We start from the raw sequence: 27,121 nt of genomic DNA on the forward strand, positions 1-27,121 counted from the left end.
CTCTTGAAAAAATTTAAAATACATTCACTATAGACTTGAACAGATAATTTTCAGAGGGCCCAATTAATCTTAGACCCACACTCTCTCTGAGTGTCAGGAGCCAAGGAAGGATATTAACTCTTTCTCTTGGCTAAAGAACATTTTAATGAGTTACTATTATAAGAAGTTTTCTCTCAAAGCCTAAGGCAGAACTGTTACATGGCATAACAGGGTACCTTAGTGGCCAACAGATGACTATGTCTTTATGAACAATCAACTTTTAACCAAGGAGTGACAGGCACTCAGGAGATTCTACCTTGTTACCATATAGTCTTTTCTACACACAAAAGGGAAACATACTGGAGCTTATGTAGCTAAATATATTTATGTTCTTTACTTTTTAATCATTTTTTTTAATCATTTGGGTTTATCCTACTTTAACCATGCCCAGAAAACCTCTGCCCATTGTGCTAGCCTTCCTCTTCTAATTGTACTCTAATATCTCATCTAAAATGACCTTGGAAATGTTTGAAGGAACACATACTTACCTCATGATGGACAAAGTTACAATTAAAAAATTCTTAAAATCGGAGCACAAAATAGACAATTCTATCAGAGTTTATATTACCACCTATTTGTAAGTCAGTGGAAGTGCTTGTAAAAAAAGTTATAAAATTCTGTCGGTTCTCAAGTCACAGTTCAGTAATAATTTTTTAATATAAAGCATAGGTTACAAAAAAAATCAAAAAGTTATATTTCATCATGTGTTTGTTTTTATTTAATCACTGGATGCCTTTTCTTTGACTGGAAGTTAGGGAGGTAAGAGGAAGTGATAAGAAAGTTAAGTCGAAGAAACAATGAGAAACAGTGTCAACAGAGTTTTTACATAAACTCTATGGTAAATTGATGAAGATTTTCATTTGTACTGGCATAGGCTAAGTGCCTCTCTACTCTCTCTCTCCTTTTCAGATAAAGATTGATTCACAGACAGTTTTTGACTTCCATGGTAGAGAACTTCTACCCTTACCATAAAAAGAAAAACTCTTGTACCAGTTTATTCCAAATAATTTTTCTACGCATCTTAAAGACTTGAAGGCATGCACACAAACAAACACAAAAACACCCATACATGTCTATAAGCTCTTGGAGAGCAAATTCTAAATATTCAAATTTTAGCCCGCAAACTTGTATTGTCTTTTCATATTTTATAGCTTTTCTTATGACAGTATTTATTATCATATTAGGCAAGTAATTAATGTCTAACAAAAAACAAAATTATTCCCCAAATATCAGATAACTGAGAGTTTACTTTAATTTGGCATACCAAATAAAAGTTAGCAATGTTGTTGTTATAATATTTATTATTATTAGGAAGTCAGAAAACGCAGTGGCCATAAACCATAAGGCTGTCTAATCTCTAAATTTATATTTCTCACATGGCAAAATTTACCATGGATAAATTATTGAATTTTCCACAATGTTACTTTAAGTGGTATAGATAGTAGACAATGAAAAAGGAGAAAAATGGTAATAAACTTTCAGTAGGGCTGTAGCAGTGGTCTTCAAGCTTGGGAAACAAAGTTTACAGCTTCTAGGTGGAATTATGATGTCTCTGTGTCTCCAAGAGTAATCATATAAAAAAAATTTCTCTTTTGTTCGAAGCATAACACCATGTCAGCGTAGATATCCGCAATCACTTTTAACCTGAAAAATATTAATATGACAACTTTAATGTGCTATCATGCGACATATATATGCATATTTTGAACTCTAGGGAAGCTTCCGTCATATCACGTATCAGTGAACATATTTTCATTAACTTCAGAGGCTCACATGTTAATAATGAAAAAATTCATTGAAGAGGCATTTTCATTTGTATGAAATCTCAGTAGCAGACACTATATTGGCATTTTCTTAGTTCATACTTTGTGGTTGGTGGATGTATTAGAGCTTCAGTAACAGTGGTCTGGCCCATTTCTCTGCTTCTCATTGGAACCCAAACCCTTAATTCTGATCTCCATTGTCAATAGTTTATCACTCCTTTTTCTGTATTATAATGTCAGTAAAGTATGAATATTCATGTATTTAACAAATAATTGTGCTATATAAATTAAACTGATCTAGGTGAGGAAATATTACAGTATTTGTTGCCAGTGGAAGAGTCTGACGAGCTAATAAGCCATTGTCATGCATGGTAAAGAACACTTGGTTGAGCTATGGATTCTATGAGAACACATATAAGGAGCAGCTTGCCTCAAAATTAGGAAATATTTTCTAGAGGAGGTGGCATATTAGCCAAACCCTGAAGTGAGATGGTTTTAAGAGGCATGATGGGTAGCCTGAATATTATCTGCAAAGGATTATAGGCTACAGATAATAAGTTGGGCTGGTAATGGAAATTTTTTTATTTATTTTTTTTTTTGAGACAAGGTCTTGCTCTGTTGCCCAGGCTGGAGTGGTGTAGTGACACAGTCTTGGCTCACTGCAACCTCCTCCTCCCAGGTTCAAGCAATACTTGTGCCTCAGCCTCCCAAGTAGCTGAGACCACAGGTGCATGCCTCCATGCCCAGCTAATTTTTTGTATTTTTAGTGGAGACTGATTTTGCCATGTTGGCCAGGCTGGTCTCGAACTCCTGACCTCAAGTGATCTGCCCCCTCGGTCTCCCAAAATGCTGGGAATACAGGCCTGAGCCCCCAAGTTGGACCGGTAATGGAAGGTTATTCAGAGTGGTCTTTGGAAAATAAAAGGTTGTAAAATGTAAGGCTACATGAGGAATGTCAGGACAAGAAATGTTTCTATGGTTCAATATAGCAAATTTAAGTTTTAACTTAAATAAATTGGATATGGGCTGCCACTGAAGTTTTCAAACAAAATATACTTAAATTTATACTTTCAAAATGACTAAATCAAAAGTTTGGTTGTAGGGAGGAATAATTATTATGACAAGAAATGGTGTGATGGGAGGCAGTAGAGGCAGGAAGATCTGAGACAAGACTACAGCTTTAGTGTCGTTGAGAGGTGATATTCTATAATAAAGTAACTGATAAGGATAGTATGGCAGCCCCAAGGATGAAATTCCCAGATCTCCAACTGCAAATGACTGAGGCCCCTAGTGGCTGCACGCTAAAGTTTATCTTTGCTTTCACTGAGACTAGGTATCTGTAGGCCACCACCAGCTAAAAACCAAGTGCCTCAGGGTTAGAGAAGCAGGCCAACGCCTGGGAGATGTAAGGTTCTTTTCCTGGTGCAACTTTGACTCAAAGACTCTCTGACAGTCTTGCCAAAGTTTCCTTAGGACTGCACTACCATCTAAGATGCTTCCGTCCAAAGTCTGCCTGCCTTCCTTCCTTCCTTCCTTCCTTCCTTCCTTCCTTCCTTCCTTCCTTCCCTCCTTCCCTACTTCTCTCTCTCTCTCTCGCAATCATAGCTGCATGGATGCCTGATAAATTTCTCACCCTCTAAACTCCATTCACCATTTTCTAATACTTATTTCCCTTAGTGTCTTGCATGTTTAATCCTGTTTGGTGTATGCTTCTTAGAGAAACTAGACTAGCATAAATAGAAGGAAGTTGACAGATGGAGAAATTGAAGATATGACCCACATTTCTGACCCATATTTCTAAATGACTAGTTAGAACTTTTTTTCATAGCGATAGAAAATAGACAAATAAATCTGGGCCATTGATAATGATTTCTATTTTATATGGGTTAAATTTTTTGAAATAATCTTGTGAGACTCCAGTCCTTGTATATGTGTGTAGTGTGCATGTTCATCTGCATTGATGGTCTACGTTGTCTACTTTTACAAATATCTAGAGGAACAACTGACCTACCAATTAGCCTTTGAATATCCTAGTCAAAGGTTATTTTCTTCTGAACTTTCACACTTTTCAACTGTTGATGCTGAATTCCCAGCGCATAGCTCATAACACTTATATTTGATGGATTATGAATGAATACTCTCACTGCAGGGATAAAGGTCCTTATAGATGAATAGAGCTTTACAAGGGGAACAACTCAGGAGATTCATAAGGCCTAAGCAAGTGTGTTTGGTGTTCAGCTCCCTGACTTAGTGGAGAGGAAAAGAGAAGATCCCCATTGAGTTGGAGTTAAAGGCTAGAAACCAGGAAAGTGGGGTATCCTCGATGGTGATAAGGTATATTATAAACATTTTCCTGAAAGCCATTCTTTCTCAGGCCAGAGGGAGATGACTTTTCCATTATTGTATTGTGGAAGCTGTTATAATAACAGCATGGCTGTGTCTAGTTACGTCAAGTTATCCTGGAGTGTTGGTTATTGATCCTCCTGACTTTTTCCAGGGTGACCAGGGAAGTAGAGGTCATTCAAGTAGTTATTTTAGGAAGCGAGGTATTTAGGACTTAGGGTATCCAAGCACATTGAGCATATTTATGCAAAAAACAATCATCAGTCTTTTAAAAATGTATGCCTAAAACCGAGTCACACTCTTTCATTGCAAACATAACCTTGATGTTTAAATTCATTTTATAGCATCATAAATAAGATGCATTCATTGCCTTTACATTTGAGATCTATAAGCTTTAACTCTTTATTAAGTAGTTAAGAATTACTTGTAACAAAACAGTCATTAGTTGATAGGCCCTAATCCTTGAGTGATGATTAATTCGGGAAGTCCTTACCTGAATAATAACATAGTACTTAGTACATAATCAATATTTGTGGGAACATATTTTGTGAACCTAGAAGATATAATATGTACTGCAATATGATTAGGCTACACAATATTGAGTAAACAGGTATTATTATTTTCTTCATTGAGATAAGAATCTAATGGTAAGATAGATGTAAAATAAGTAAACAGAAATAAGTATATAATCACATTTTTGAAAATTGTTAGTTAAAAAAATAACGATGTTGTATAAGAGACTAGTAGGGGGGAAGTATTGGAAGACATAGCTAAGCATTACATTTTCAAACCTAGACCTAAAAGATGCATAGGAGTTCACTAAGTAAAGACTGAATTAAAGATTTTTAGTCAGTGAAACAGCCTGTGCAACATTCATGTCAGGAAGGATTGCATCACTTTGAATATCTTATAGGGTGTAATTTTGCTGTAGTTTTGAGAGAGAACCTAGGCATATGAAATGATATAAAATCTGATTGATATGCAGAGTCAGTATCATGGCAAACATTATAGGCAATATTAAGGAGTTTGATTTTTATTTTAAGGTCAGTGGAAAGTTTTTGAAGGTTGTCATTTATCCTTTTATTCATTTTTTTGCAGGATAAGGGCATAATTTGACTATATATAAAAATGGTAACTGTGGCTGTTGCATAGATTGGAATGAAATTAGGAAAGGCTATTGAAGTACAAGCAGTTGGTAGTGATTTGATCTAGGGTAATGACAGCAGAGATGGAAGAGAGTCATCACATTTTAGATCTGCAAGGCAGAATTGATAAGAGATATTCACAGAGGTAGAAAATACAGAACAAAGGAATCCCGGCCATTGATGGTGATATCTAATTCACAGAGAAGGGCAAATCAAGGAGGGAGAGGTGTCAAAAATGCATAGAAAGGTCTCAGACTCAAAATTTCTGTGCTCATAGAATGTATCACCTAAAGAGTGACACTTTTCAGAGTAAAAGAAGTGATACTAAAGACAGTATTGGGACAACAGGTATAAACTGTGACAATCCTGAGCAATCTGAGAGAGTGGTTATTGCTCCTATGCTAGACTTCTGGGTCCATTCCAGTTTGCCCTCAATACCTCTCACTGATGTAGTAGTGCTCACCAACCAATGGGACCCATGTCGCACAATTCAGTGAATGTCTATCTAGACTTCTTTGCACTAGATCTCTCTGTGAAACTGCTGAACACACTTTGTCTTTTTTGAGAAACTTTATTTTCCTGACAGCAAACGTTCCTCAGGATACTTTTACCATCCTCTCTGGCTAATTCTCACTTTCCTTTGCAATTTTGTTTCTTTTAGCCACCTGATAAATATGGATATTCCTAGTTCTTCCTTTATTCCCTTTAATTCATGTCACCAGTTTCCCTTGGTATCAATATGACCAAAGCACAGATAATTTACATATATCTTCAAGCTCGTCTTCACCTCTGGCTACTAGACCATATCAACAGTTATTCAATACCTTCTCACTTGATTCTTTGAAATTTAAAATTTCAAAGTCATCTCACATAGCACGTCCAGAGCCAAATTTAAGGATTGCTTCTTCCAAAATTGATCTTCTTCCAGTGTTCCTATGTTAAAAAACTGAGCTACTATTCATTCATTTTGCAAATCAGAAGCTTAGAAATTACCCTTGGAACCTCAGTCTCTCTATTACTAGCTCCTGCCAATTTACCTACCACTTACCTCTTAGCATTGTCTATTTCTCTTCAGCTTCTTTGTCATCATACAAGTTCAACCTACCATTATCTCTCGTTGGATCTCTGCAAAAGTTCCCTAGCTATTTTTGTGCTTCCACTCTCACATCTTTCCAATTTATCCTCCATATGGAGGTGAAGAGACTTCTTACTACTGAGAAATGGATTATAAAACACCTCCCACCCTCAAACAAAGCTTAAAATGAAAACCTCTCAACAGTAGAAGAATCTTCAGTGCTTTTAGGATAAAAAACAAAAGCTTTGATAACAAGACGTCCTAGGCTATATGAGCTCTGAGCCCTAGCTTCCCAGGAAAACCTTGCAATATCTGTCTATCTGATATTTGTGCTTTAACCACATACTATTTTCTTAGAAGCACCAACTTGCTTCTGCCAGAGGGCCTTTGTACATATGTATCCAAACACCACCACCCTACAACACACATATATACGAACGACTTCACCTAGTTAACTTCCCCTCAGGGAAGCCTAATCTGATTTTCCAAACTGCCTCAAATCCTCCAAATTAAGGCTCTTATTAAACTGTACCACTTTCATCCAGCAATGTCTGTCCTGTCCGCTAAATTGGAAGTTTCATGAGAGCGGACATAATGGCAATTTTTGCTTTTGATTTTTTACCTTTAGCCAGCACATGAAATAGTGTGTAGTAAGTGCAAAATAGGGGACTCAGTGAATATTTATGGAATGAATGAATGACTTCTAAGTGAAAGCATTTCTGTTATACAAGGTTATTGGGCAGGTTTTTCAAAGGAAATAGAATACAATATTTTTCTCAGCTTCTGATGTTGAATTGCTGTATCATCTTGAGTCAATTGCCTCCTATTATGCCATTATTTACCCCATCCATAAAATGGGGGCATGACACATTTTTCCTGTGTCAACACTCATGATAAATAGCTCTAAATACATCTTGAACATTTAATAGATCTGTTATATATAAACATAAATTTTCCTCTGCTAATTAGATGTCACCCTTGACACCACAATGACTGCTGAGCTGTGTTTAATTTATTCTTGCTGTAAAAATAACAGGTAATTAAGAATGAATTATTTTGTTTTAAATACTCTCCCTGTATCGCAAATATACTTCAAACACATACACTCCCTCCGCATGCGTACATGGAGGCACAAACTCATTATCTTTACTATTTTTACCATTACCACCACAACCTATGTTAATTTCCATTTTGTAGTCAAATCCACTCTCCAGAAAGTATATTACATATATAGTATATAAATAGTATATAGCATTCATTAAAATATATAATCCCATGCTGATCTTCTCTTTTAATAAATATGTAGTTTTAAAAATTGAATGGCATAATTTCCAACTGGCCCTGCAATGTGTATACAATGCACATTATATATTGTAGGTAATTATACAAAACCTTGTATACGGGCTCTCCCAAATGAAGATTTCATGCAAATGAGTAATATAAATGCACTTCCAAAATGGGTATGCTGATGCTGAATATGATTCTTCCTAATAGGATGGAAGTATGCCCCAGTGGCATTGATTTAGCTCTCCATTTTTGGCCTGCCCCCACCCCTTTAAACTCCCAGTTAAGTAGCACAGTGGCTTTTCACCTTTCCGCCTGGTTCATCTGGCCCAGTAGGGCTCCTTCTCCCAATTTGCCCACACTGAGCCATGAGCACTAAATGAAGCGAATAATTTGGTGCATTGTTGGGGGGGTGGCAGTGGGGGTGGGAAGGGGAGGGGACAGCTGACAGTGAATGGTGTCAGCTGCAGAGGCAGCAGAAAAAGCCGACATCTTAATAAAACAGCCTCAGGCGAAATCCCATTAAAGCCTTCAGAAGCTTGTTTCCCTGCAGTTGAGCAGGTAGGCGTTGAGCAGTACGAGGCAGCCCTGAGTGCTCTCAGGGAGCCCAGTTCAAAAAAAAATTTTTTGAGGGCTTTTTTTCCTTAATATAAATCATCCACCAGCATAGCTCCTCAGAGTCATTTGCAAGGCAGAGAAAGAAAGAGCCAGCACAGGAGAGAGAAAAGGAGGGAGGAAGGGAAAGAGCTAGGGAGAGAGAGATATAAAGGGATGAAGTTCCTCTGCCACAGCAGGAGCAGTGAGCAGGCTGTGTGTGCACCCATTAGCGTTGGAGTGAAGACCTCAGGCTGACCTTTGGAGAGGCGAGGGAGCAGGCAGTGCTCAGGCAGAATGACAATGAGGATGGTGCATCCAAGAGGTGCATTGTCTGGCTGGCTCCTAGGCCAAAAGGGTGATGGCACATCCCTTACAAGTAACACTGTCTTGTGAGCAGGATGATGGGCAGAACATCAGTGAATAGCATAATGATCGCACTTGAAAAGCCTGACAAGGCACACCATTGACTCTACAGAAAAACAGAAGAACATACATGTGCACATGTATTTCCCTCCTACTTATACATGTAGTACATGCAACACAGGCTAGAATAACTGTCTAAAAATATGTTTTGGGTTCACATAGTACATCTTTGAAAGACTATATTTACATTATATTTGTTGATGAGCATGAATTCAACTTTTAAAGCTTCCAGAGCCTGACCAACATGGGGAAAGCCCATCTCTACTAAAAATACTAAATTAGCCAGGCTAATTACATGCCTGTAATCCCAGCTTCTCGGAAGGCTGAGGCAGGAGAATCGCTTGAACCTGGGAGGCAGAGGTTACGGTGAGCTGAGATCGTGCCACTGCACTCCAGCCTGGGCAACAAGAGCGAAACTCCACTCCACACCAAAAAAAAAAAAAAAAAAGAAACAAAAGCTTCCAGAAAAGTGACCTGGTACCTCTCCCAGTATTTAAAGCCCTTCTCTGTCAGGAAGTTCATTGTCATATCTAGCAAATATTCCTCATACTACAGCTTTAGACTACTTCTAATAAGAATGAATATATTTTGTTGATGAGCACTAAAAATTAACTTGAACACAAGTTTTACATTATGCAATTGGATACTCTGTAGTTGATAAAAATGAATGTTCCTCTTAAATGATGACCATCTGTTCAATGTGCGCAATTAAATGAAAGCCTCAAGTTCACAACATTTCTAGTTATTCTTAGTTAAGTGCAGGTTTATTTCACTAAGTACACTCTATGTGGTCCTGAAAAGTCATGTGAATTAAGAGCTGTTATAAATTGAATGACATTAGGAGAATATGGAGTTTTAACACTTAAATAATACAAAAGGTAAAATACTTATTAAGGTCAATAATCTTTAGCTTTTTTTGGTCATTTTAATGTAGGTTTTGCTTATCAGGTTTTTGGAAACTTCATTGATAACCTATTTGTACTTTAGTTTCACAAATCTAGGCTTTCACACTCAACAAATCTCAATTCACTTGCTAAGAAAAGGGACGTTGGTAATAGAAGTTTTAAGAGAGAAGGCTAAACTTGAGTTAAATTTAAATATGTTCTAATTAATCAAACTTCATACTTAATCTTTGGACAAACTATAAATAGGCATAATATAAAGATGCAGATAGTTAATTGAGACAACCTACATGATATTATTGGATTCTAGGTAAAATTCAAGGCTGCTCTCCAGCCCAGTGCTATTCAGTCCCTCTCTTCCACCACTCCCTCTGATGTCTTCAACGCTAAGAAGAAGAAATGGGATTGGTCAAGTCTAAGGGAATTTAATAGAAAAGGAACTGGTGTTCTAATTCTACATGGGCTATTTGTCTTCTCTATCTCAGTAATTATTTTTCTTTTCCTCTTTTCTTTTTAGCACACCGTAGCATTTTTTTTTTTTCTGATTGACAGAAGTCCCTCTTTAGAGTGCCAGATGAAGACCCCTATAAAATAGGCTTGCAGTAGATGGCTAGGTTTAATGCTCTAGTCTAGGCCTTAGGTAAACATCTTTCTTTCCCCCTTTATTTCCCTTGGGGTTGTTTTCCACTATCTCAGAATGTAAAACATATAAGGCAGAGAATGGTGTTAACATCATAGATTATGGCACAAGGAGCTAAGGTGGTCACTTAGTGTGCTATTACTCTAGATATGTGATTTCCCGACGAAAGGAGTCTTTGTGACATCGTTGGGTCCAACCAGCCTTAGTGACTCTTTTTTGGATTTAGTGGGAGCAGATTAATAGAATTGATGGTGGTGGCTTGTTTGTTGTTATTGTTTGTGAAGTTTCCTTTTTGTGTGTCTATCACGGAATGTGTCATGACTCCAGCAAGAAAGTCAAGGATTTTAGGTTTCAGGACTCTTTCTCTTGGGCATTTTCCAATCTTAGCATGGTTAACATTTGGGATAGATATAGCAGATTAGGTTAAACATAAGAACAGCAGGCTGGGGTGTGAGAGGCAAAGCCTTGTCTGTGGGGGATAAAGGCTCATGAGTAGGGAGAGACCTCTAGTGTTAATACCTCAAACTGCAAGTGCAACTGCAAACCGGTTGAGCAGAAGTCCTCAGGGAGGATGAGAAGGTAAGTTAGGGGGCTTATGGATTCATATATTCGATCTGGAAAGACTCAGATACCAGATGACTTTAGTTTCCCAGTCCTTAGAACGTTACTGCCTGGAATTGGTAGGTAGCATGCTCTTCAGCATCCTGGGTTGTGTTTTCTCTTTAACCAATTTTTCAGCCACATTGAATGATGATGACTATGTCTTTCTAGGACTCAAACTGTAAATTTACGTACATTGAGACTATCGAATTCATAACCTACCAGCTTTTTGACTGTTAGAGAGAAAGGAATTTTCCCTTTCTTTCCACAATGAAAGTTCCCAGGTAAGAATTGGGAAATGAAGTTCCATACAAAATGGTTCACACTGTATCACATGCAAATCAGACAAGGCTCAGTATTAGAAGAAGCAGTTCTCTCCTCAGCCCAAGGAAAGTCAGCGCCCTCTCTGTGCAGGAGTTACTGGAGAGTATGGGGTGTATTGGTTCACAGCTCTTCTGGAACTACATGGTTGGAATGGGAGAGTAGCAATTCCTAAAAAGAAGAGGAATATTATCCAAGGATGTTATGATAACAAATGTTCACTCTAACCTCTTTCTCCGCTCCCAATTTTTCTATAGGCTCATCTTTTCCTTTAATAGAGACATTACATTTCATATGAGGTTGCCTACTTGCTTAATATTAATAGCCAACACTTATATAGTCCTGACTATAAACCAATACTTTTTATAATCTCTCTCCCCTCTCTCTCTTTCTCTCTCTGTCTCTCTCTCCTGGCGACCACAATCTTACGAGGTAGATGTAATGTGCCACCCAATTCTCCTTTCTAGGAGGGACTTGTTGCCCATGGTGAAAGAAATATAGCAGTAGGCAGGAGTCTTCGGCTGTCAGCTCCTACAGTAATTGACTCAGCTGTAGACAGTTGCCTCATCCAAGGCCTTGTCTTTTCCCAAGATAACTCTCATTTAATAACTGTTTAATGCCCGCATAAAAAGTTACAGTAATTTCAGCCCAACTTTAGAGAGTTCTGTAAAACCGTTCTAGCTCCAGAGGTCCCCTCGGGCTTGGTCAAATTTAACCTTAAATCTGTGTCACTTGCCGCCTTCTTCTGCTCACTCCTGCTTTCTCCCCACTCTTTTTCATAGGTGTTGATTCCAAGGGCACTCTTCAATAAATCTCCTGCATAGTAAACTCCTTCTGGAAAACTGTTTCCCAGGGAAGCAAGCTGTTATATATAGATGCCATTATTATTCCCAGTTTGGAAAGGAGAAGTGAGCTCTGTACATTTTTATCTATAGGTCAGATACTTTACACACAGTATAAATTTCACAAGAGGTATCTTCTATTAGATAAAAGTTCCTCAAAGCTGAAGTGTGAGCTCACTACTTTAACTTCTTTCTCTTTATCTCACACACACACACACACACACACACACACACACAAAAGGCAAACAAAATACTTTTTTTCATTTATTCTTTGCCATTTATGCTTTTGTCTTGTGAATTGCTGCTTATATTCTTTCCCCAATATTCTATGGGTTTATTGATTTGTTAAAATTGTTTACTCTATATTCTAATTCTTCAATAATTATTTGCATTGCAAATACCTCTTCTTGTGATTTGTTTTTTCATCTTTTTTTCGGGTATTGTTTAGTGTGCAAATGTTTCTGATTTTATTGTGGGCAAATTAAGCACCTTTTCCTTCATCATGTGTGCGTTTGGTACCTTAGCTAAGAAATAATTTCGTAACATAGGGTCATAATAGTCTTCTTTATTTTCTTCTAAATATTACAAAGTTTTGCTTGTTTATATTTAAATACTTAATCCACTTTATCTTCATCTCTTTTAAGTCCAATTTTATTTGGACTTATTTTTGTTCCATATGGACAACCAAGTTCCCCAGCAAGTACATGAAGAGTGCATGTTGCTAATTGATTTGTTTACCCTCATTTTGTAACAAGTGTTTACATATTCATAGACTGCTAGCATTTAAATTTAAGTCCATAATTAAAATTTAGACTTTGGTAAACCATGGGGCAATTTTATAATTGAAAAATAATCAGAATTTATATTATGATTTTGTAAAGTGTTCTCTGCAGAGCAAATAACATGTACTGAGTGCATATTTATTTTTTATATTTCTAGTTTTATCACCTCCATATTACTCAGAATAAATGTTCGTATTAAAATCATACCTTTTCTCGTGTTTGTGTTCGTATTTCTAATTCCAAAGTAAAAAGTATTTGACATGTAACTACTCTTAGAATTTAAATGATAACTTTGACACTTATTAATTATGTGACTTTTTAAAACAGATTTCATAGGACTGTGATGAGAAAATAAATAATCATAAATAATTGATGAAACATAATCATAAGTGATTTATACCAGTGTATGGAAATTTTTAATTAATATATATTAAATGTTCTAAAATTTACATTTTTATCTTATTAACAGCAACTTTCAACTTCCTACTCATTCTATTGATAGATTTCATGAATTCTTCTCGCTGAAATTGTCCACTTCCCTTTGAGTTTTGGAACCCTTGAGTCATCTTTTTATTTTATTTTTTGTTTATTTACTTATTTTCTTTTGAGACGGGAGTCTCACTCTGTCACTCAGGCTGTAGTGCGGTGGTGTGATCTCAGCTCACTTCAACCTCCTCCTCCTGGGTTCAAGCAGTTCTCCTGCTTCAGGCTCCTGAGTAGCTGGGATTACAGGTGCGGACCACCAGACCACGCTAATTTTTTACATTTTTTGTAGAGACGGAATTTTGTCACATTGGCCAGGCTGGTCTTGAACTCCTGCTTGAGACATCTTTGAATCCTGATTTGCATAGGTTTTTGGAAGACGGGGTGAGTGGGTAGTTGCATTAGTGAGTTTTCACACTGCTATGAAGAATTTCCCTGAGACTGGGTAATTTATAATGGAAAGAGGTTTAATTGACTCACAATTTCACATGGCTAGGGAGGCCTCAGGAAACTTACAATTATGGCTGAAGGCAAAGGCGAAGCGAACACCTTTTTCACGAAGCAGCAGGAGAGAGAAGTGAGCAAAAGGAGAGAAAACTGCCTTATAAAACGATCAGATCTCGTGAGAACTCACTATCATGAGAACAGCATAGGGGAACCACCCTCACGATCCAGTAACCTCCCTCCTTTGACACGTGAGGGTTACACGTCCCTCCCTAGACTTTCAGGAATTACAATTCGAGATGAGATTTGGGTGGGGACACAGAGCCAAACAATATCCGTGGTGTTTCTATTACACTCCTCCTTTTTAACACACTTTTTTCTTTGTCATATTTCTCAGTTCCTCTAATAAGTCAATAATATTCTATTTGATATAGTACCCTCTTTTCCCAGAGTCCCCTTTTCCTTATTAATTTTTTTTAGATGGAGTCTCACTCTGTCACCAGGCTGGAGTACAGTGGTGTGATCTTGGCTCACTGCAATCTCCGCTTCCTGTGTTCAAGTGATTCTCCTGCCTCAGCCTTCTGAGTAGCTGGAATTACAGGTGTGCACCACCACACCCAGCTAACTTTTGTATTTTTAGTAGAGATGGGATTTCACCATGTTGGTCAGGATGGTCTCGAACTCCTGACCTCGCGATCTGCCTGTCTCAGCCTCCCAAAGTGCTGGGATTAGAGGTGTGAGCCACCATGCCCAGCGCAGAGTCCTCTTTTCCTTTGCCTTCTGTTCTCCTGCCCATACTGAGACTTCCCTTTTTTATTTTGCTGAGATAGAGTTACATTTTTCTAGATCTCGTCATCCTCTTTTGTGGTTTACTCTCTCATTTCCCTGGAGTATATTTTTGAGTAATGTCTTAAGAACAGATGCATAGGAAATAAAATAGCTGAGCCACTATGAGTCCAAAAATGTCTTTTTTGTTCTCTTTTTTAGTAATATTTGGTTAGGTCAGAATAGAAGAGTTTATTCTGTAGTAGCGAGAATAAGTTCCAAATATCAGTGTCCTAAAACAACATAGGTTTTATTCTCAGTGTTACTCCATGTCCATCATGGATCAATCACAAGAGAAGGTAGCATTGTTTACTGTCACTGAGAACAAGACTGCAGGAGCAGTCAGCAGCAGAGATTTGGCCAGTTGCCATGGCTAGGGGAAGAAAAGAAGTCACTGGATGGTTTTCACCAGAAATTAAATGTGTCGCAATAACGCCTTTCACTTCTGTTAGCAATACTCTTGCCTGAGCTGGTTACATCCCCTACTGAACTTAAAGGAGGCCAGGAAGTGAAACTCTAACAAAGTTCTTAGAAAGCAGAATGCCTGAAATGTCTCTTGATTAGCATTAATGACTATCATAATAATGTGGCTGATATTATCTTGGAACTTCAATGAGTTAAATGCTAGGTTTTGAGGATTGGTTCTCCATGTGTTTTGCCTCTCTTTCTGTCTATATATTTGTTTCCTTAATTACTTTCCTTTACATAAGTTTTCTATTTTTGTCCCCCTAAATATCTAATAGTTACATTCCACATTATATATCCAAAACAAGTATCATTTCTGCTAGCAGTTTCACTTACGATTTTCCCTATTACCAACAGTAACACAAGTTTAACCTTACTGTTTAATTAACAAGTATAAATAGTATTCTTTGTTTTCTCATATTCTACATCTGATCTATGGTATCTCTACATTTAAAAGACTGGCATCACTTATCTATGTCACACTTATCCTATTGCTAACACCGGAGCCATAGTCACCATAATTGTCACCGAGATGACTGCAATAACCTTCTAATTGGTCATAACATTTCAGCTCTTGCTCACCTACTGTCAATTCTGTATAATGAGGTATCTTTTAAACATAAACCAGCAATCAACAATTATTTAAAGTAAATAAAAACAGAGACACAACATATCAAAATCTCTGTAATGCAGCAAAAACAATGTTAACAGGAAGCACTATAACCTCTGCTGTCTTTTGGGTGCTACATACCTACCCCAAAAGCTAGAAAGATATCAAATTAATTATATAACAACACATTTAGAGGAACTAGAACAACAAGAACAACAAGAACGTTAGAAGAAGAAAAGAAAACTAAAATCAGAGTGAAGCTGAACAAAATTGAGACCCAAAACCCATACAAAAAATCAATGAAACCAAAAGTTGATTCTTTGAAAAGACAATCAAGATCAATAGACCACTAGTTAGATTAACAAAGATGCAAATTTTATGCTTATACTAAGCCTGAAATGGGGTAGTGAGAATTCTTCAATTTTGTTCTTCTTTTTCACAATCGTTTTGGTCATTGTAGGTTCTTTGTATTTTCTAAATTATCTTAGAATCTGCTTGGCAATTTCTGTAAAAATTATATGCTTTGACTTTGATAGGCATTGTATTGAAACCATAGATCAGTTTTGAAGAATTGCCATCTAATTGAGGTTTCTAATCCATGAGTATGTCATATTTTTCTACACAATTAGATATTATATAATTTGCCCCAGCAGTTTTCCGGGATAAATATTTGTGTACAAATCTTCGTGCCAAGTTATGCCTTTATTTCTTTGGGGTAAATACTTAAGAGTGGAATAGTTGGATTGTATGGTGTGTATATGTTTAATTTTGTAAGACATTTCCAAAGTATTTTCAGAGGGAATTGTGCCATTTTATATTAGCATGAAAGTTTCTACTCCATGTCTTTACAAACACTGATTTTGCCCATCTCTTTAGAGGGATTACCCACCTTTTTTGATTGATAAATTTGTTAATAAATATATTAAGCTTTTGGCACTGCTAGAAATATTTTTTATTTCATTTTATAATTGTGTGTTTCTTGTATTAGATATATAATTGATATTTATATGTTGACCTTGTATCCTGTGCCCGTTGTTAAATTCTCTTATTACATCTAACAGATTTTTGAGAGTCCTTGGAATTTTATGCATATATGATCTCATATATGACCACAAAATCTCTTCCTTTCCAATATGTATATTTCTTACGTATTTTAATCTTTGTCACATTGTTTAGGAACTCCAGTGGAATATTTAATATAACTGATAACAAGGAGTATCTTTGCTTTTGTTTCTAGTCTTGGGTTGTAGAAGGTCACACTGACTTACACCGTTTCATAACAGTGTAGGTCTTTTGTAAGCACTGTTTAACAGATTCAGGAAGTCTTCTGATAACACTAGTGTGCTAGGAGTTTTCATCAACAATTGATATTGAAATTTGTAAAATTCTTATTCTGTATCTATTGAGAGAATCATATGATCTTACATTTTAAATCTGTTAATATGGTCAGTTACATTTTTTGAGTTATAAATTTTAATCTGATGTTACATTTTTATGATAAACAGGACTTGATCATAGTATACTATCCTTTGAATATAACTACTAGATTTGATTTGCTAATATTAAAGATGATTCTATGTATTCTATATACTCCTTCCTGTAATATAATAGCTATTTTACTATTTTTTTCTTGTGTTGATTTAGGTTATTTGTATCTTTTACAAATATTTTCATATTGTATAAATTTATTAATATAGTCCTATATTTATTTTTGTATTTACTATATTTTTGTTTCTATATGTGTGGCGAGAACACTTAAGATTTACTCTCTTTTCAAATTTAAAGTATATAGTACAGTATTATTACCTGGAGTCACCGTACAATACTTTAGATCTCCAGGACTTACTCATGGTGCATAACTGAAACATTGTATCCTTTGAGTAGCTTCTCCCAATTTGCCCCTTTCCTAACCTCCTGGTAACCATCATTCTACTCTCTATTTATGTGAATTTGACCATTTTAGGTTCCGCATTCAAGTAAGTACATACAATATAATTTGTCTTTCAATATCTGTCTTATTTTACTTAGCATTATATTATCCAGGCCCAACCATGTTGTTGTAAACGGCAGGATTTTCTTATTTTTAAGGCTGAATAATATTCCATTGCATGTACATACCTCACTTTATTTATTCATGATTCATAAACATTGAGGTTACTTCCATATCTTAACTGTTGTGAATATTGCTGCAATGAACATAAAGTGCAGATATCTTTTGGAAATACTGATTTCAATTTATTTGAATAAATACGCAGAGGTAGGATTGCTGAGTCATATGATAGTTCTGTTTTCAGTTTTTTGAGGGAAACTTCATTCTGTTTTTTTATACTGGTTATGCCAACTTACATCACAACCAACAGTGTACAAGTATTCCCTTTTCTCTACATCTTTGCCAAGACTTTTGGTTGAATGTTTGTTTGTTTTGTAATAGCCGTCTTAACAGAGATGATACCTCCTTGTGATTTTGATTTGCATTTCCCTCATGATTAGTTATGTTGAGCACATTTTATATACTCATTATTTATTAGTATCTCTTCTTTGTAAAAATGTGTATTCAGGTCATTTGCCCATTTGTTAATTTGATTATTTCTTTTTGTGCTACTGAGTTCTATGAGTTTTTATATGTTTTGAATATTAACTCCTTATTAGATATATGGTTTGAAAATTTTTTCTTTGATTCTGTAGGTTGTCTTTTCATTTTATTGATTATCTCCCTGTCAGTATAGAAGCTTTTGAGTTTGATATAGTTCTACTTATTTATTTTTTCTTTTGTTGCTGTGCTTTTGAGATCATATCAAAAAAATTGTTGACAAGAAGAGTCAATATCAAGGAGGTCTTTTCTTATGTCTCCTTCTGAATGTTTTAGAATTTCATATCTTATATTTAATCCTTAAGTTATTTTGAGTTGACTCTTTTGTGTTTGGTGTAAGATAAAGTTCCAGTTTTATTCTTTTGCACAACGATATCGAGTTTCCCAACACTATTTATTAAAGAGACCATTCTTTCCCCATTTTGTATTCTTGGTACCTTTGTTAAAGATCAGTAGACTGTATGTGTGAGTTTATTTCTTGGATCTATTATGTTTCATGGGTCTATGTGTCTGTTTTTATGTTAATACCATACTGTTTTGATATAATAGCTTTGCAATATCATTTTAAATTAGGAAGTGTGATGCTTCCATGTTTGTTTTTCTTTCTAAGATTTTTTTGGCTTTTCTGGGGCTTTTGTGATTCCATACAAATTTTAGGATTGTGTTTTCTACTTCTTTGTAAAAAGCTATTGAAATTTTGGTAAGGATTACATCAAATCTGTAGATTATTTAGGGAACTATGGACATTTTTAAAATATTATTTTTTTCCAATATATAAACATAAAATATCTTTCCATGTATTTGTGTCTTCAGTTTATTTCATCAATGTTTTATAGTTTCAGGTGTACAAATCTTCACTTCCTTGGCTAAGTTTACTCCTATATATTTTGTTTTTATTTATGCTATTGTAAATGAGATTGTTTTCTTAATTTCTTTTATGGATATTTCATTGATAGCGCATTGTAATGCAACTGGCTTTTATATGTTGATGTTTTATTCTACGATTTTATCAAATTCATGTATTAGTTTTAATTTAGTAGTTTTTTGGTGGAGTCTTTCAGGTTTTCTATGTATACAATCAGGTCATCTGTAAACATAGACAATTCATTTTTTTCTTTCCAATTTTGTTTTTTAACTTGTAGTGTCTTTGGCTTTGGTATCGGGGTAGTGCTCTCTTCATAGAATGAGTTTGGAAGTACTTTCTCCTCTTTAAATCTTTATAAAAGTTTAAGAATTACTGGCATTAATTCTTATTTAAATGTTTGTTAAAATTCACCAGTGAAGTCAACTGTTCCTGGGCTCTTATTTTTAAGAGGCCTTTGATTACTGATTCAATCTCTTTTCTTCTTTTTTGTCTGTTCATATTTTTTATTTCTTCATTATTCATACTTACTAAATTTCCATTGCAAATTAAGACATAGGCCAGGCATGCTGGCTTACACCTGTAATCCCAGCACATTGGGAGGCTGAGGCTGGCAGATTGCTTGAGCTCAGAAGTTCGAGACAAGCCTGAGCAATATGGCAAAACTCCGTCTTTACAAAATATATAAAAATTAGCCTGGTGTGGTGGCATGCAGCTGTGCTTCCAGCTACGGGAGAGGCTGAGGTGGGAGGATAGCTTAAGCCTGGAAAGCAGAGGTTTCGGTGAGCGGAGATCTCGCCACTGCACTCCCGCCTGGGTGACAGAGTGAGACCTTGTCTCAAAATAAAAAAAAAATAAATAACACAGATTCAGGGAAAAAGAAAAACGCTAATTATATAACCTAATGAGTTATTATAACATAAACACCCCTGTAAACATCATCAGGTCAAGTAATAGAACTTTGTAATCTACCCTAGAATACCTGTGCCCTATCCCAGTCACAAGCCACTACCTTCTCCTATAGGCAGCCAGTATTCTGACTTACATAGTATTTACTTGTTTGCATTTTTTAAATAATTTTTTTATCAAAAGGCACCTCCCAGGTGTTATAGTCATGCCAAGTTAAAAAAAAAAATAGGATCTTTGAAATCTCTTGATGTTCACTTTCCTTACCAACCTTTTGTTTTACTAAATTGTTGAAAAACCCATGCTGAATTTCCTGTACAGATTCCAAAAATATGAATTGATCATATACTCATCATGCAGTTTAACATGTTCCTGTCTGTATTTTTCCCAGTTTGGTTGTGAGATCTTGAAGCTGTTTTAGACTCAAGTTTAATCTTTTGGACCCAACTATAGGTGACACTTGACAAAAATACGAAAGTAAAAAGGAGTCTAGTTTTCTTGTTTTATGATGTTAGCAGCCATTAATGTTTATATCTATTCATTGGGGATTTAAAATGGTGATATTATAATTCTATCATTTATTTTTCTTTCATCAGTGAGAATCCTTTTACAAAAGCATACTTGTCCTAAGCTACTGTTTGGTTACCCTATGTGATGGTTTAAATTGGGAAGGCAAAATTTACAATTAATTATTTTCCAGACTTCAAGGGAATAAATGGGTTCCCTGTCTTCTCTACCAAAGATGGCCATTTTTAAAAACATTATTATAAGCATGGATTTAAACATCTTATTTGATTCCAATCCACTGCAATTTTTATCATTACTGAAGTTCAAAATCTCCCGTATTTGGTCAGTAGGAGCCTTTTTCAAGTTGATCCCTAAGTTCTCCAGGAGTCATCAATAGTGTTCCTTCTATCTGATAGGATAAAATATTCCAGGCTCAAATTGTACATTTGATTTCAAACTGGAAATAGACCTTTTTTCTAATAAGTTTTTTTTTTTAATTTAATGTCAATACTTCCAATCCAAATTCAGGAGTATAAATTTTTATCTCATAGTATTGCATCTGCATTCTCTTACTTCCACGGTAATGATCTTAGTTCTCAAGTATAGAGAGATGATAGGTTCAGAATATTCCATAATTACTCATAATTACAAAATGTACTGCCAATATGGCAGGAGTATTATTCCCATTCTTCCCGGTATTTTTCAGTTTTACTATATCTGACTGTCAGAGCTGTAGTCATTGCACACTATACTCTTACCTCTTAGCTCTTATGTAGCTGTAGGTCTATATTTACAGTTAACTATGTATTTAATATTCATGGCTAGTCCTATGTTAACATCTCTCTAATTGTTTGGTTACCTGAAGTATGTTCTCTGGTATCAGGAATAATGTGAGTTCCCTGAGTTCTTACCTAATAGCAGTTTGTCTGTGCCACCTTTACACTTAAAAATCTGTTTTACTGATTGTAAAATCCTTTTTCCGTACAACATTTTCTTGAATATTTAAATGTTTATCTAGTTTTCTGAGATAAAATGTTAAAAATTCTTGTGATAATGAAATTTTCTGTTTCTTATAAATTAGGTATTACTTTACAAAGAAAATAAAATGCCCAGGAATACAGCTAACCAAGGAGGTGATATATATCTACAAGGAGAACTACAATATATTGCTGAAAGAAATTAGACAACACAAATCAATGGAAAAATGTTCCATGCTCATGAACAGTAAGAATCAATATTGTTAAAATAATCTTACTACCCAAAGCAATTTACAGTTTCAGTACTATTCCTATCAAACTACCAATGTCATTCTTCACAGAATTAGGAAAAAGTATTCCAAAATTTATATGGAAACAAAATAGGGCTCAGATAGCCAAAGCAATCCTAAGCAAAAAGAACAAAACTGGAGGTATCACACTACCTGACTTCAAACTATACTATAAAGCTACAGTAACCAAAGCAGCATGGTACAGGTACAAAAACAGACATATAGGCCAATGGAACAGAATAGAAAACTCAGAAATAAAGCTGTACCCCTGCAACTATCTGGTCTTCAACAAGGCTGACAAAAACAAGCAATGAGGAAAGAACTCCCTATTCAAGAAACAATGCCAGGATAACCATCTAGCCATATGCAGATGATTGAAGCTGAACTCCTACCTTTCACCATATACAAAAATAATCTCAGAATGGATTAAAGATTTAAATATAAGACCTCAAACTATAAAAATCCTAGAAGACAACCTAGGCAATAATCTTGACATTGGCCTTAGGAAAGAATTTGACTAACTCCTCAAAAGCAATTGCAACAAAACCAAAAATTGACAACTGGGATCTAATTAAACTCAAAAGCTTCTGCACGGCAAAATAAACTATCATCAGAGTATACAGACAACTTACAGAGAAGAAGATCTTTGCAAAGTATACATCTAAAAAAGCCGTAATAACCAGAATCTATAAGGAACTTAAATAAATCAACAAGCAAAAAAAAAAATCCCATTTAAAATAGGCAAAGATATGAAAAGACGCTTCTCAAAAGAAGACATACAAGTGGCTAGCAAACATCAAAAAATGCTTAGCATCACTAATCATCAGAGAAATGCAAATCAAAACCATGATGACATACCAACTCACACCAGTCAGAATTGCTATTATTAAAAAAAAAGCACCACCCCCCACCACCACCAAAACAAAACAAAACAAAACAAAAACCAGATACTGGTGAGGCTACAGAGAAAAGGGAATGCTTGTACACTGTTGGTGGAACTGTAAATTAATCCAACCACTGTGGAAGGAAATTTGGAGATTTCTCAAAGAACATAGAACTACCATTCAACCCAGCAATCCCATTGCTGGGTGTAAACCCAAAAGAAAATAAATCATTCTACCAAAAATACACATGCAGTCTCCTAGGGTCATCATTGTGCTATTCACAATATCAAAGATATGGAATCAATCCAGAAGCCGATAAATGGTAGGTTGGTAGGTTGGATAAAGTAAATATGATACATATACACCATGGAATATTAACGCAGCCACAAAAAGAATGAAATTATGTTCTTTGTGACAACATGGATACAACTGTAGGCCATTATCTTAAGCAAATTAATGTAGAAACAGGAAACCAAATACCACAAATTTTCGCTTATAAGTGGGAGCTAAACATTGTAAACACATGGAGATAAATATGGGAACAATAGACACTATGGACCAGTAGAGTGAGTAGGGAGGGAGGGGGTGTGTGTTGAAAAACTACCTATTGCACACTATGCTTACTACCTGGGTGATGGGATCAGTACGCCAAACCTCAGCCTCACAGACTATTCCCATGTAACAAAACTGTACATGTAAGCCCTGTATCTAAAATAAAAGTTAAAATTTAAAATATTTATGTCAAAAAGAATGTAAGTACACACTTAAAGCTTCATAAAATATTTGTATATCTGATTATTATCATGTTAAATCGAGCAATTATGGTTGATATTTAACATATAATTTCTTGTCGGAAATTTTATTTCTATATTAGTATGTACTCTTTAAAGAGAAGTATATCTGTGTGGCAAACATGTCTTCTTAATTAAGTGCCTTAAAATTTTGCTTGTTTAGGAATATGTATTTGCTTGCAAATTGTTTTAATTAATATTGACATAGTTTAAATTAATAAGTCAGACTTAACTGCCTAACAATTTAAAAAAATTTTTTTTGACGTAACCAAACAATAAAATTTTGTTGTCAAGATTTAAAAATAAATAAATAAATTAGGTATTCTTTTTATCTAAATGCACAAAGAAACTTTTTTCCTTAATGTTTATTAATTTTTTAAGGTGCTGTTTGTCTAGGTCAAAATTATCAGGTTTGTAGTTTACTTCCAAATAATATTATTTTTCAGTTGATTTTGGATTTCATTTATTTTCTTCTTGTATTTTCCTTAAAATGTAAGCTGTTATAGTTATTAACTCATGTGTTCTGTATAGTTTGGTCTTCCTTTCTAAAATGACTTTCTCTTATTTGTTATTAGTAACACTGTTTTGTATTCTCTTTTTTAAATTTTTCTAATTCTGATTTATATTATTCTTTTATATTTGCTATTAAAATCTTAAGCTCTTTTAGTTTTCTTTAAAATATAATTTGTTCTGTTTGTCAGCAAATCTCATTTGTATATTTTTATTTTCTATAAGAATTTTGGTTTGCTTCTTCCTCTTTTTTTCGTAATATAAATTTACATGGAATGTAACCTTGATCATTTCTGTTGCTAATTTTTATATGAAATTATACTTTTCATGCTCCTAAAATGAGGGAGAGATTAGGAAAACCTTTTCAACAATATAAAACCCCATTTTCTGTTTTTATTTCCTTACTGTGTTCCTCTCAATTTTGGTTTTGACCTTCTCTCCTTTTATCTTGAGTTCACAGGGGCTAGACTGCTCGAATCCTTTTTGTCCTTCTTATAATGGACATTTTTGCACTCACCTTTTGTAGGAGAGAGCAAATCTCTACTTAGTTCTAGTTCCTGTTTTCAAATTGGTGGTTATCTTATTCTTGAGTTCATGAGCCTTTGCCTCCATTACCTCTGTCTTCCCTATAAAAATATCATACATCAAAAAATGCTTAGCATCACTAATCATCAGAGAAATGCAAATCAAAACCATGATGACATACCAACTCACACCAGTCAGAATTGCTGAGTGGGCAAAACCTGGAAGCATTCCCTTTGAAAACCAGCACAAGACAAGGATGCCCTCTCTCTCCATTCCTATTCAACATAGTGTTGGAAGGTCTGTCCAGGGCAATCAGGAAAGAGAAAGAAATAAAGGGTATTCAAATAGGAAGAGAGGAAGTCAAATTGTCTCTGTTTGCAGATGACATGATTGTGTATTTAGTAAAACCCATCGTCTCAGCCCAAAATATCCGTAAGCTGATAAGCAACTTCAGCAAAGTCTCAGGATACAAAAGCATTGTGCAAAAATCACAAGCATTCCTATACACCAATAATAGATAAACAGAGAGCCAAATCATGAGTGAACTCCCATTCACAATTGCTGCAAAGAGAATAAAATACCTAGGAATACAACTTGCAAGAGATGTGAGGGACTTCTTCAAGGACAATTACAAACCACTGCTCAAGGAAATAAGAGAGGACACAAACAAATAGAAAAACATTCCGATAGGAAGAATCAATGTTGTGAAAAATGGCCATATTGCCCCAGGTAATTTATAGATTCAATGTTATCTCCATCAAGCAACCATTGACTTTCTTCACAGTATTAGAAAAAAAAAAAAGTGCTTTAAATTTCATATTGAACCAAAAAAGAGCCCATATAGCCAAGACAATCCTAAGCAAAAAGAACATAGCATCATGCTACCTGACTTCAAACTATACTACAAGGCTACAGTAGCCAAAACAGCATGATACTGGTACCAAAGCATATAGACCAATGGAACAGAACAGAGGCCTCAGAAATAACACCACACATTGACAACCATCTGATCTTTAACAAACCTTAAACAAACAAGAAATGGGGAAAGGATTCCCTATTTCATAAATGGTGTTGGGAAAACCGGTTAGCCATATGCAGAAAACTGAAACTGGACCCCTTCCTTACACATTATAAAAAATTAACTCAGATGGGTTAAAGACTTAAATATAAGACCTAAAACCATAAAAACCCTAGAAGAAAACCTAGGCAATACCATGCAGAACATAGGCATGGGCAAAGGCTTCATAACTAAAACAGCAAAGCAATGGCAACAAAAGCCAAAGTTGACAAATGGGATATAATAAACTAAAGAGCTTATGCACAGCAAAAGAAACTATCATCAGAGTCAACAGGCAACTTACAGAATGGGAGAAAATTTTTACAATCTATCCATCTGACAAAGGGCTAATATCCAGAATCTACGAGGAACTTAATCAAATTGACAAGGGAAAAAAACAGACAATCTAATCAAAAAGTGGGTGAAGGATATGAACAGACGCTTCTCAAAAGATGACATTTATGTGGCCAAAAATCATATGAAAAAAAGCTCATTATCACTGGTCATTAGAGAAATGCAAATCAAAACCACAATGAGATGCCATCTTATACCAGTTAGAATGACGATCATTAAAAAGTCAGAAAACAACAGATGCTAGAGATGATATGGAGAAACAGGAACTCTTTTACACTGTTGATGGGAGTGTAAATTAGTTCAACAATTGTGGAAGACAGTGTGGTGATTCCTCAAAGATCTAGAACCAGAAATAGCATTTGACCCAGCAATCCCATTACTGGGTATATATCCAAAGGATTATAAATTATTCTACTATAAAGACACATGCACACATATGTTTATTGCAGAACTGTTCGCAATAGCAAAGACTTGGAACCAACCCAAATGCCCATCAGTGATAGACTAGATAAAGAGAATGTGGCACATACACAAGATGGAATACTATGCAGCCATATTAAAGGATGAGTTAATGTCCTTTGCAGGGACATAGATGAAGCTGGAAACCATCATTCTCAGCAGACTAACAAAAGAACAGAAAACCAAATACCACATGTTCTCACTCATAAATGGGAGTTGAACAATGAGAATACATGAACGCAGAGAGGGAAACATCACACACCAGGGCCTGTTGGGGGGTGAAGGGCTAGGAGAGGGATAGCATTAGGAGAAATACTTGATATAGATGACTGGTTGATGGGTGCAGCAAACCACCATGGCACGTGTGTACCTATGTAACAAACCTGCACATGCACCCCAGAGTTTTAAGTATAATAAAAAATATTTTTTTTAAAAAAAGAAATGCCATACAGTATGATTGAGTTTTTTTTCCCCACACCCTCCTTTCTAATTTTGTTTTAAATAATGTCTTGTGTTTTAGCTTTTGCTATCTACTTGCTTTGTCAGTTTTATGTGAATTGAAAAGATTGAAAGGCTATGCTGGTCAGGAACGGTGGCTCACGCCTGTAATCCCAACACTTTGGGAGGCCAAGGCAGGTAGATCACGAGGTCAGGAGTTCAATATTAGCCTGGCCAAGATAGTGAAACCTTGTCTCTAAAAAAATACAAAACTTAGCCAGTCGTGGTGGCGCATGCCTGTAATCCCAGCTACTCAGGAGGCTGAGGTAGAGAATTGCTTGAACCAGGGAGACGGAGGTTGCAGTGAACCAAGATCCTGCCACTGCAC

At 35.5% G+C, this 27,121-nt stretch overlaps 1 long non-coding RNA gene and 1 other non-coding gene across 4 annotated transcripts in view; one reads left to right on the plus strand and one right to left on the minus strand.

Annotated features, from left to right (window-relative positions):
- The window catches only part of LOC105490938 (uncharacterized), a 202,177-nt gene that overhangs the window by 92,899 nt on the left and 82,157 nt on the right, over nt 1-27,121 (plus strand). The window lies entirely within an intron of this gene.
- LOC105490885 (uncharacterized) lies at nt 1,550-11,172 on the minus strand. Its single transcript, XR_011623663.1, has 3 exons — nt 11,034-11,172; nt 8,503-8,715; nt 1,550-1,683 (listed from the first exon to the last, which is right to left on the minus strand). It is a non-coding gene; the product is annotated as an uncharacterized lncRNA (long non-coding RNA).

The sequence above is a fragment of the Macaca nemestrina genome, chromosome 5 (genome assembly GCF_043159975.1).
Source record: "Macaca nemestrina isolate mMacNem1 chromosome 5, mMacNem.hap1, whole genome shotgun sequence".
Classification (NCBI taxonomy): domain Eukaryota; kingdom Metazoa; phylum Chordata; class Mammalia; order Primates; family Cercopithecidae; genus Macaca; species Macaca nemestrina.